We start from the raw sequence: 12,372 nt of genomic DNA, 5'->3' as shown, positions 1-12,372 counted from the left end.
TCTAAGAGGGGATCGTAGAGCTTTCGTGCCCAAGACTATCCAGATCTACAAACCGTAGGACGACCTCAGCCAAGGCGCCAGCGAGCAAGACGGTGTGATGGCGCGTGATGCACACGTCCGTTGGGAACCCCAAGAGGAAGGTATGATACGCACAGCAGCAAGTTTTCCCTCAGTAAGAAACCAAGGTTATCGAACCAGTAGGAGATGAAGGCCACGTGAAGGTTGTTGGTGAAGGAGTGTAGTGCGGCGCAACACCAGGGATTCCGGCGCCAACGTGGAACCTGCTCAACACAATCAAAATACTTTGCTCCAACTTAACAGTGAGGTTGTCAATCTCACTGGCTTGCTGTAAACAAAGGATTAAATGTATGGTGTGGAGAGTGATGTTTGTTTGCGAGGAACAACATAGAAGAATGATTGCAGTAGGTTGTATTTCAGATGTAAAAGAATGGACCGGGGTCCACAGTTCACTAGTGGTGTCTCTCCAATAAGATAAATAACATGTTGGGTGAACAAATTACAGTTGGGCAATTGACAAATAGAGAGTGCATAACAATGCACATACATATCATGATGACTACTATGAGATTTACTTAGGGCACTACGACAAAGAACATAGACCGCTATCCAGCATGCATCTATGCCTAAAAACTCCACCTTCGGGTTAGCATCCGCACCACTTCCAGTATTAAGTTGCAAACAACAGACAATTCCATTAAGTACTGTGCGTAATGTAAACAATACAAATATCCTTAGACAAAGCATTGATGTTTTATCCCTAGTGGCAACAGCACATCCACAACCTTAGGGGTTGCTGTCACTCCCCCAGATTCAATGAAGACATGAACCCACTATCGAGCATAAATACTCCCTCTTGGAGTTACAAGTATCAACTTGGCCAGAGCCTCTACTAGCAACGGAGAGCATGCAAAATCATAAACAGCACATATATGATAGATTGATAATCAACTTGACATAGTATTCCATATTCATCGGATCCCAACAAACACAACATGTATCATTACAATAAGATGATCTTGATCATGATAGGCAGCTCACAAGATCTAAACATGATAGCACAAGAGGAGAAGACAACCATCTAGCTACTGCTATGGACCCATAGTCCAAGGATGAACTACTCACGCATCAGTCCGGAGGCGGGCATGGTGATGTAGAGCCCTCCGGTGATGATTCCCCTCTCCAGCTGGGTGCCGGAGGCGATCTTCAGAACCCCCCGAGATGGGGTTGACGGCGGCGGCGTCTCAGTAACTTTTCTCGTATCATGGCTCTCGGTACTAGGTTTTTCGCGACGGAAGGATTATATAGGCGAAGGGGCAGAGTCGGGGGACGCTCGAGGGGCCCACCCCATAAGGCGGCGCGGCCAGGGGTGGGGCCACGCCCCCCTATGGTGTGGCCGCCTCGTGGCCCCTCTCCGTTTCCTCTTCGGTGTTCGTGGAAAATAAGACCGTGGGCTTTTGTTTCGTCCAATTCCGAGAATATTTCCTGTGTAGGATTTCTGAAACCAAAAACAGCAGAAAACGGGAACTGGCGCTTCGGCATCTTGTTAATAGGTTAGTACCGGAAAATGCATCAAAATGATGTAAAGTGTATATAAAACATGTGAGTATTGTCATAAAACTAGCATGGAACATAAGAAATTATAGATACGTTTGAGAAGTATCACGGTGCAGCAAGCATGGGTCCATGGCTCCAATGAGTAGGAGCGTTTAGATAGTAGGGGCACCATGGCCCACGACACAAACTTCATCGGTGCTCAGCTGCGAGGAGGCGTGATCTAGGGCCATTGACCTTACCCTCCACCACATCGACCCTTCTCCCCCAACAACGAGCATCCTTGTGGCCAGCGCTAGAGGAGGCCATCGCTAGAGAAGGCCATCGCTCGTTGGAGTCTGGCGTAGATGGTGGCGCTCATAACTACATCCTGGGTCGTGGTGCGGAGCTCTAAACGGGAGAGGAACACGGACATGAATGATGATTTGGATGAAGCTCGCACGCATGGGAGCTCGCCCGTCTAGCCCTGGTCGGATTTGAGGAAGGGGATGTCCTCAACTAATATTTGGTTTTTTTTATTTTTTAGAATATCTTATCTTTTTTAATTTGGCCGGCCAATGGGACCTAGTCCACTGTAATATCCCAGGTAATGGGGTTACAAAAATAGAGGAAACAGATGTGTGCATTGCATTCATGCATAGAAAATCTAGGGAATTTTCGCGCTTTAAAGTAAAACAGTCACAGTAACTGAAGTTTCACTTGACCTTGGTGGAATTGAAGTAGCTCATCAAGTCAAGCGCTATAAACCTCAATGTGACTTTGATAAAACCCTATTTTGGGTAGAGGTGATTTGATCTAAGGGGTTAGATCAAATGGAATTAATAATCAACACAACAACACTTTACTCAATGATCAGTTGCTTGATCTTATAAAATATCATAATATGGAATTCCCTGTCATAACATATGAACCTACAATTAATTGGAAATCAAGTAACAATCATTGGGAAACCATTCTTCACTTATCTTCTCCATGTCTTAAATTAATCCATGCACTTACCATAAACCCTATGATACCCTACTTTAATCTTGGAAACAAGACAAGGAGATCCAACTAAGGAATATATTCTTCTCTATTCCAAATAGTTAAGAATCAAACCTAGAGAGGTGAGAGTTCTATTATAATTATTAGAGAAGCATTAACAAACCTTGAGTTAAACCTTGGATATGCATCCAAGTATTCAAATCATCATCTTTAAGAGAAACCCTAGGATATTATTCAAGACCTTTCCTAGAGAGAGAACCCATTTATATTAACCATAGATATTGGTGACCCATAGTTATCTTTGGAGAATAACCTTAGGTTAGTATTGAAGTCCTTCCCAAGTGAGAGAGCCCATTCATATCAATTCAAGCTTTACCTATTTCAGAATAAAGGACAACCTTTGAACTATAGTATTAGGAGGTAAACCATTTCATCTTGGAGTGATGGGATAACCAAATACCAAGTGGAATAAGACTATATCCATGAATTAGGGAAATAAGGATTGGACTAATCCAACTAAGTTAGACAATTAAATCCTTAGCTTAGCTACCTAAATAAATATTAGGAGTACACCATAAACCCTAGAATAACTATTCCTATATGAGAGAACTCAAGTTATGGTGTTACACTCAAGTTAATGAGGCAACACTTGGACTTGGGAAAGAGAACTATCCATATACCCAGATGATTATATCATCATTCCCTGGAAAGAACCCTACGAATTATCTCAGGCAATCTCCTGGGATATAAACTATAGAGGCCACCATAATAGCTCATCCTAGAAAATAAAATAGAAGTGCTATACCTTAGTTCATCAAGACAATGCTTGATCATGGAAGTGAGAAACCCATTTAATGAGAGATCCCTTAGGAAGCCAAACCTTGATCATTATAAATTGAGTGATGATCATAAACCCTAAGAACTGGAGGTAGAGGTATTAAGAGCAAGTTGATCATGTCTAATCCATGATCATACACTTGAGGTATGTGAGAAGAAGTTGAATCCTAATAGGATAAGTAGATATCCTTCACCACATGAAATCATAGGGAGGTAACTAGTAATCAACCATAGAATTATATCCCAACCTTTACTTGTGCACCACTTGGTGATCATAATTATAATCCTACCATATCTATATTTCATAAATTAATGAACCTAAGAAAACCTTAGAGTTGAACACTATACTTTATTTGGTGAGAAACCATAACTCCATAAGACCAAAGTTAACTATAAAAAGAATTATAACTAATGAAGTTACTTTAATGATAAATTGAGGATATCAATTAGAAGTTAATTGGTAGAAGATAAAACCAACTCTCAAATCCTTAGTAATTAGAGAAGCACATAAGATATGAAGCAAGTAACCAGATTATCATGATTAGGGGAGATTAAACCCTAGCCAATGCACTATGGTGTCATCCCATATCTACAAACTAGAATTATATCTCAACCTAGTTTGTATACCACTTGGGTGATCACCACTATAAACCTAATCCACATTTGAGTTCCAACCCATGTGTCATTAGGTTAATAGTATTGGAACCTAGAATTGTCCATAAAGTAAACCTTATGTTCCAATTTGTTAACATATAATTATACACATCAAATAATAAGCAAGAGATCACTTCCCAAATGGAAACTAAGTTCTAATAACAATCCCTCAAGTACTTTGAGCTGGGAGTATCACTTCCCATAATTCAAAACAGAATTGAATCCATAAGAGAAAGGAAAATTACATTAGCACATGAAATCATGCCATCAAAATCAATCTCCTATTTGAAATCCATAAATAAGTATTATCTTTAGGTTGCTTCTTGCAAAGTAACACCAAACAAAACCCTAAATATCATTAAATAAGAAAAACCATCATTTGGAAAATAATTTGAATATCTCCAAAGACAATATTCAAATTCATACCATATGAATAATTAATCCAAATCCCAATAGCAATTAATAAACCAATGATTTAGTACCATATTAAAATGGATAATATCCAACAGTAATTATAAGTATCTTGGGTGAATTACACAAGAATTCAAATTGTAAAATACCTGCATAGTATAGATGAATTCAAAAAAAAATTATAAAACCAGAAATTCAAAACAGAAATAAAAAGAAAATAGAAAAGGAGAGAAGAGGGACTTACCTGGACCTTGCCAGCCGAAGGAGCCCAGGAGGAGCCCAATGTGCAGCCCAGCAACGTCAGCCCAGCACAGCCCATCGCGGCCCAGCATACCCCTTCGCTCGGATAAGAACAAAGAGGACAAAGCAGTCTTCGTCTTCATCCTGGACGCCCTGGAGCTCGCCACCGCGACGCCAAGGCCACGTCCCGCGGTCGCCGCCGGCGTTTTTGACCGCCAGCACACGCCAGGGACCCTATAAAATGCGTAGAAGCCCTCAATTTCCCCTCTTTCTGTCTCAATCGACCAAAACATTGGAACCCTAGCTCGCCGGAGACCACACCGCCACACCGATTCCGGCCACCCCTGGAGCCGCCGTTGAGCTCAGGAGGAGCGCCTCGTCGTCCTCGTTCCTCTGGTAGAATTTCGCGTCAAGGGGAGCTCGGGATATGGCGCAATTGACCGTTCCCTTCCGCCGGTGTTCCACAGATAAATGGACCACGGCGTCGTCACCATCGACAATCGCCGCCATCAAGCCTTCCTTGAGCATCTAGGTGAGCATGCGCTTCTCGAGAGCCCCATATTGCATCCTAGCTCGCGCCGTAGCTCACTCTCACCGTCGGCCACCGTGCGTCGCCGTCGGACATAGACGCCGCCGCCGCTCCGAGGACCATTAGGGAGCGGCGCCGCCACCATCATGTTCGTCTCGTCGCCCTGGTTCTAACGAGCCCGCGCATGACCCCGCGGGAGACCGCATTCGCCGGTGATAACTCCGTCTGGCCGCCGGCCAGCAACCTCCTCTCCACCGTGGTGATTTTGACTCGGTCAAATCCCACGTGGCGGGTGAGGTGGACAGACCCCACCTGTCTGTGGCTGTAGGTAGCTCTGTCCTGGTAGGTTGAGTAGATTTCTGTTTTAGATTTAAATTGAATAATTACTGCAACTTCAAATAATTATAGAAAAATCATATTAACTCAGAAAAATAAAAATAAGACATCAAAATTCGTATAAAAGTAAATTCTATTTAATAAAAATATAATATGAAATTTTTATTTTTAATAAAAATTTAATTGTTTAATACTTGTTATTTAAAGCCTTTAATTTTAATTCTAAATTCAGTTAAAATTCAATAATTAGGAAAAAGGTATAAAATAAATAAAAACCAGAAAGTAAATAAGGAAAACATTAAAATTAATCTTCCTTTACTATTAACTTATTAAATTATTATCAGAAGGATTTAAACCCTAATTAATAATTATCTTAATTATTAATTATTTAAAAATAATAAAATGCCAAATCCAATATTAATTTTATTTCAAAGTTATTAATAACTTCAACCTTAAAGTGAAGTTATTAATTCAAGAACTTTAGGGTATTTAGAAAACCCTAATTTCATAAGTAATAGAACCAGGAACCCATAATTTCATGTGGGACCTTAAAACCCTAATACCATTAGGCAACCTAGCTCCATTTATTCATATGAACCCTAATTTGCTTCTAACCTAAAACCTAGGTTAGAACAGGTGAGCATGGTACTTTATTTCAAGTCATAGAGTCATCATCAGCAACTAAAAGACATACCTATGTCCACATAAAATGTAGAACCCCATCACTAGCAATTTAGTATCCCATGTATTCATCTTAATCAAACTTAGATGATCAAATAGAACCAACCAGAGTCCCTATCCTTAGAGGCAACAACCTTAATTATCCATATTTAGCATCACACCCCTGTGATGAACCATAATAGCAACCATGTCCATTAATTGTGCATCACACATGCTGGCGCGTAGTTGACGAGGGAGTTAGAAATCTCTGTGGTGTAATTTCCTTCTCGTCCCCGGCAACGGCGCCAGAAAATGTGCTTGATGGCGTGTATTTCACACGTTCGTTGGGCAACCCCAAGAGGAAGGTATGATGCGCACAGCAGCAAGTTTTCCCTCAGAAAGAAACTAAGGTTTATCGAACCAGGAGGAGCCAAGAAGCACGTTGAAGGTTGATGGCGGCGGGATGTAGTGCGGCGCAACACCAGGGATTCCGGCGCCAACGTGGAACCTGCACAACACAACCAAAGTACTTTGCCCCAACGAAAGCTGAGGTTGTCAATCTCACCGGCTTGCTGTAACAAAGGATTAACCGTATTGTGTGGAAGATGATTGTTTGCAGAAACAAGAGAACAAGTATTGCAGTAGATTGTATTTCAGTAAAGAGAATTGGACCGGGGTCCACAGTTCACTAGAGGTGTCTCTCCCATAAGACAAGCAGCATGTTGGGTGAACAAATTACAGTTGGGCAATTGACAAATAAAGAGAGCATGACAATGCACATACATATCATGATGAGTATAGTGAGATTTAATTGGGCATTACGACAAAGTACATAGACCGTCATCCAACTGCATCTATGCCTAAAAAGTCCACCTTCAGGTTATCATCCGAACCCCCTCCAGTATTAAGTTGCAAAGCAACAGACAATTGCATTAAGTATGGTGCGTAATGTAATCAACAACTACATCCTTAGACATAGCATCAATGTTTTATCCCTAGTGGCAACAGCACAACACAACCTTAGAACTTTCTGTCACTGTCCCTGTGTCAATGCATGAACCCACTATCGAGCATAAGTACTCCCTCTTGGAGTTACAAGCATCTACTTGGCCAGAGCATCTACTAGTAACGGAAAGCATGCAAGATCATAAACAACACATAAGCATAACTTTGATAATCAACATAACAAGTATTCTCTATTCATCGGATCCCAACAAACGCAACATATAGAATTACAGATAGATGATCTTGATCATGTTAGGCAGCTCACAAGATCCGACAATGATAGCACAATGGGGAGAAGACAACCATCTAGCTACTGCTATGGACCCATAGTCCAGGGGTATACTACTCACACATCACACCGGAGGCGACCATGGCGGCGTAGAGTCCTCCGGGAGATGATTCCCCTCTCCGGCAGGGTGCCGGAGGCGATCTCCTGGATCCCCCGAGATGGGATCGGCGGCGGCGGCGTCTCTGGAAGGTTTTCCGTATCGTGGTTCTCGGTACTGGGGGTTTCGTCACGGAGGCTATTTGTAGGCGGAAGGGCAGGTCAAGAGGCGGCACGGGGGCCCCACACCACAGGGCCGCGCGGCCAAGGGGGGGGCCGCGCCGCCCTAGGGTGTGGCCCCTCTTCGTCTCTCCTTCGGACTTCTGGAAGCTTCGTGGAAAAATAGGCCCCTGGGCTTTGATTTCGTCCAATTCCGAGAATATTTCCTTACTAGGATTTCTGAAACCAAAAACAGCAGAACAAAGAATCGGCACTTCGGCATCTTGTTAATAGGTTAGTTCCAGAAAATGCACGAATATGACATAAAGTGTGCATAAAACATGTAGATAACATCAATAATGTGGCATGGAACATAAGAAATTATCGATACGTCGGAGACGTATCAGCATCCCCAAGCTTAGTTCTGCTCGTCCCGAGCAGGTAAAACGATAACACAGATAATTTCTGGAGTGACATGCCATCATAATCTTGATCATACTATTTGTAAAGCATATGTAGTGAATGCAGCGATCAAAGCAATGTATATGACATGAGTAAACAAGTGAATCATAAAGCAAAGACTTTTCATGAATAGCACTTCAAGACAAGCATCAATAAGTCTTGCATAAGAGTTAACACATAAAGCAATAATTCAAAGTAAAGGCATTGAAGCAACACAAAAGAAGATTAAGTTTCAGCGGTTGCTTTCAACTTGTAACATGTATATCTCATAGATATTGTCAACATAGAGTGATATAATAAGTGCAATAAGCAAGTATGTAGGAATCAATGCACAGTTCACACAAGTGTTTGCTTCTTGAGGTGGAGAGAAATAGGTGAACTGACTCAACATTGAAAGTAAAAGAATTGTCCTCATAGAGGAAAAGCATCGATTGCTATATTTGTGCTAGAGCTTTGATTTTGAAAACATGAAACAATTTTGTCAACGGTAGTAATAAAGCATATGCATCATGTAAATTATATCTTATAAGTTGCAAGCCTCATGCATAGTGTACTAATAGTGCCCGCACCTTGTCCTAATTAGCTTGGACTACCGGATCATCACAATGCATTGTTTTTACCAAGTGTCACAAAGGGGTACCTCTATGCCGCATGTACAAAGGTCTAAGGAGAAAGCTCGCATTGGATTTCTCGCTATTGATTATTCTTCAACTTAGACATCCATACCGGGACAACATAGACAACAGATAATGGACTCCTCTTTTATGCATAAGCATATAACAACAATTAATAATTTTCTCATTTGAGATTTGAGGATTGTTGTCCAAAACTGAAACTTCCACCATGGATCATGGCTTTAGTTAGCGGCCCAATGTTCTTCTCTAACATATGCATGCTTAACCATATGGTGGTAGATCTCTCTTACTTCAGACAAGACGGACATGCATAGCAACTCACATGAAATTCAACAATGAATAGTTGATGGCGTCCCCAGTGAACATGGTTATCGCACAACAAGCAACTTAATAAGAGATAAAGTGCATAATTACATATTCAATACCACAATAGTTTTTAAGCTATTTGTCCCATGAGCTATATATTGCAAAGGTGAATGATGGAATTTTAAAGGTAGCACTCAAGCAATTTACTTTGGAATGGCGGAAAATACCATGTAGTATAGGTAGGTATGGTGGACACAAATGGCATAGTGGTTGGCTCAAGTATTTTGGATGCATGAGAAGTATTCCCTCTCGATACAAGGTTTAGGCTAGCAAGGCTTATTTGAAACAAACACAAGGATGAACCGGTGCAGGAAAACTCACATAAAAGACATATTGAAAACATTATAAGACTCTACACCGTCTTCCTTGTTGTTCAAACTCAATACTAGAAATTATCTAGACCTTAGAGAAACCAAATATGCAAACCAAATTTAGCATGCTCTATGTATTTCTTCATTAATGGGTGCAAAGCATATGATGCAAGAGCTTAAACATGAGCACAACAATTGCCAAGTATCACATTACCCAAAACATTTATAGCAATTACTACATGTATCATTTTCCAATTCCAACCATATAACAATTTAACGAAGGAGAAACTTCGCCATGAATACTATGAGTAGAAACCAAGGACATACTTGTCCATATGCTACAGCGGAGCGTGTCTCTCTCCCATAAAGTGAATGCTAGGATCCATTTTATTCAAACAAAACAAAAAACAAAAACAAACCGACGCTCCAAGAAAAAGCACATAAGATGTGATGGAATAAAAATATAGTTTCAGGGGAGGAACCTGATAATGTTGTCGATGAAGAAGGGGATGCCTTGGGCATCCCCAAGCTTAGACGCTTGAGTCTTCTTAGAATATGCAGGGGTGAACCACCGGGGCATCCCCAAGCTTAGAGCTTTCACTCTCCTTGCTCATGTTGCATCATACTCCTCTCTTGATCCTTGAAAACTTCCTCCACACCAAACTCGAAACAACTCATTAGAGGGTTAGTGCACAATATAAATTGACATATTCAGAGGTGACACAATCATTCTTAACACTTCTGGACATTGCATAATGCTACTGGATATTAGTGGATCAAAGAAATTCATCCAACATAGCAAAAGAGGCAACGCGAAATAAAAGGCAGAATCTGTCAAAACAGAACAGTTCGTATTGACGAATTTTAAAATGGCACCAGACTTGCTCAAATGAAAATTCTCAAATTGAATGAAAGTTGCGTACATATCTGAGGATCATGCACGTAAATTGGCTTAATTTTCTGAGCTACCTACAGGGAGGTGGACCCAGATTCGTGACAGCAAAGAAATCTGGAACTGTGCAGTAATCCAAATCTAGTACTTACTTTTCTATCAACGGCTTAACTTGGCACAACAAAACACAAAACTAAGATAAGGAGAGGTTGCTACAGTAGTAAACAACTTCCAAGACACAAAATAAAAACAAAGTACTGTAGTAAAATAACACATGGGTTATCTCCCAAGAAGTTCTTTCTTTATAGCCATTAAGATGGGCTCAGCAGTTTTGATGATGCACTCGCAAGAAATAGTATTTGAAGCAAAAGAGAGCTTGAAGAGGCAAATTCAAAACACATTTAAGTCTAACATGCTTCCTATGAAGAGGAATCTTGTAAATAAACAAGTTCAAGAAGCATAATGCAACAAGCGTAGAAAGATAAAACAAGTGTAGCTTCAAAAATTTCAGCACATAGAGAGGTGTTTTAGTAACATGAAAATTTCTACAACCATATTTTCCTCTCTCATAATAACTTTCAGTAGCATCATGAGCAAACTCAACAATATAACTATCACATAAAGCATTCTTATCATGAGTCTCATGCATAAAATTATTACTCTCCACATAAGCATAATCAATTTTATTAGTTGTAGTGGGAGCAAATTCAACAAAGTGGCTATCATCATATATAGGAGGCATATTGTAATCATAAAAGAAAATTTTCTCCTCAATGCTTGGGGGACTAAAAAGATCATGCTCATCAAAGCCAGCTTCCCCAAGCTTAGAATTTTCCATAGCATTAGCAACAATGGTGTTCAAAGCATTCATAGTAATAACATTCCCATTAGCATGCATATAAAGTTCCATGGGTTTTTTAATTCTCTCTTCAAACACATCATGTCCTAATTCAAGATAAAGTTCATAAAGATCTCTCATATTTTTGTTGTTTTCCATTATGCTTAACTAGTGAAATAAAAACATGCATGATATTAAGTAAAGTAAAACAAGTAACTAAATTTTTGTGTTTTTGATATAGCAAACAAGATAGCAAATAAAGTAAAACTAGCAACTATTTTTTTTTTGTGTTTTGATTTAGTGCAGCAAACAAAGTAGTAAATAAAACTAAGCAAGACAAAAACAAAATAAAGAGATTGAGAAGTGGAGACTCCCCTTGCAGCGTGTCTTGATCTCCCCGGCAACGGCGCCAGAAAATGTGCTGCTGGCGCGTAGTTGACGAGGGAGTTAGAAATCTCTGTGGTGTAATTTCCTTCTCGTCCCCGGCAACGGCGCCAGAAAATGTGCTTGATGGCGTGTATTTCACACGTTCGTTGGGCAACCCCAAGAGGAAGGTATGATGCGCACAGCAGCAAGTTTTCCCTCAGAAAGAAACCAAGGTTTATCGAACCAGGAGGAGCCAAGAAGCACGTTGAAGGTTGATGGCGGCGGGATGTAGTGCGGCGCAACACCAGGGATTCCGGCGCCAACGTGGAACCTGCACAACACAACCAAAGTACTTTGCCCCAACGAAACAGTGAGGTTGTCAATCTCACCGGCTTGCTGTAACAAAGGATTAACCGTATTGTGTGGAAGATGATTGTTTGCAGAAAACAGTAGAACAAGTATTGCAGTAGATTGTATTTCAGTAAAGAGAATTGGACCGGGGTCCACAGTTCACTAGAGGTGTCTCTCCCATAAGACAAGCAGCATGTTGGGTGAACAAATTACAGTTGGGCAATTGACAAATAAAGAGAGCATGACAATGCACATACATATCATGATGAGTATAGTGAGATTTAATTGGGCATTACGACAAAGTACATAGACCGTCATCCAACTGCATCTATGCCTAAAAAGTCCACCTTCAGGTTATCATCCGAACCCCCTCCAGTATTAAGTTGCAAAGCAACAGACAATTGCATTAAGTATGGTGCGTAATGTAATCAACAACTAC

This window comes from Lolium perenne, chromosome 2 (assembly GCF_019359855.2).
Source record: "Lolium perenne isolate Kyuss_39 chromosome 2, Kyuss_2.0, whole genome shotgun sequence".
Lineage (NCBI taxonomy): Eukaryota > Viridiplantae > Streptophyta > Magnoliopsida > Poales > Poaceae > Lolium > Lolium perenne.
The sequence above is the reverse complement of the archived record's forward strand: the minus strand, read 5'-3'. Positions refer to the sequence as shown.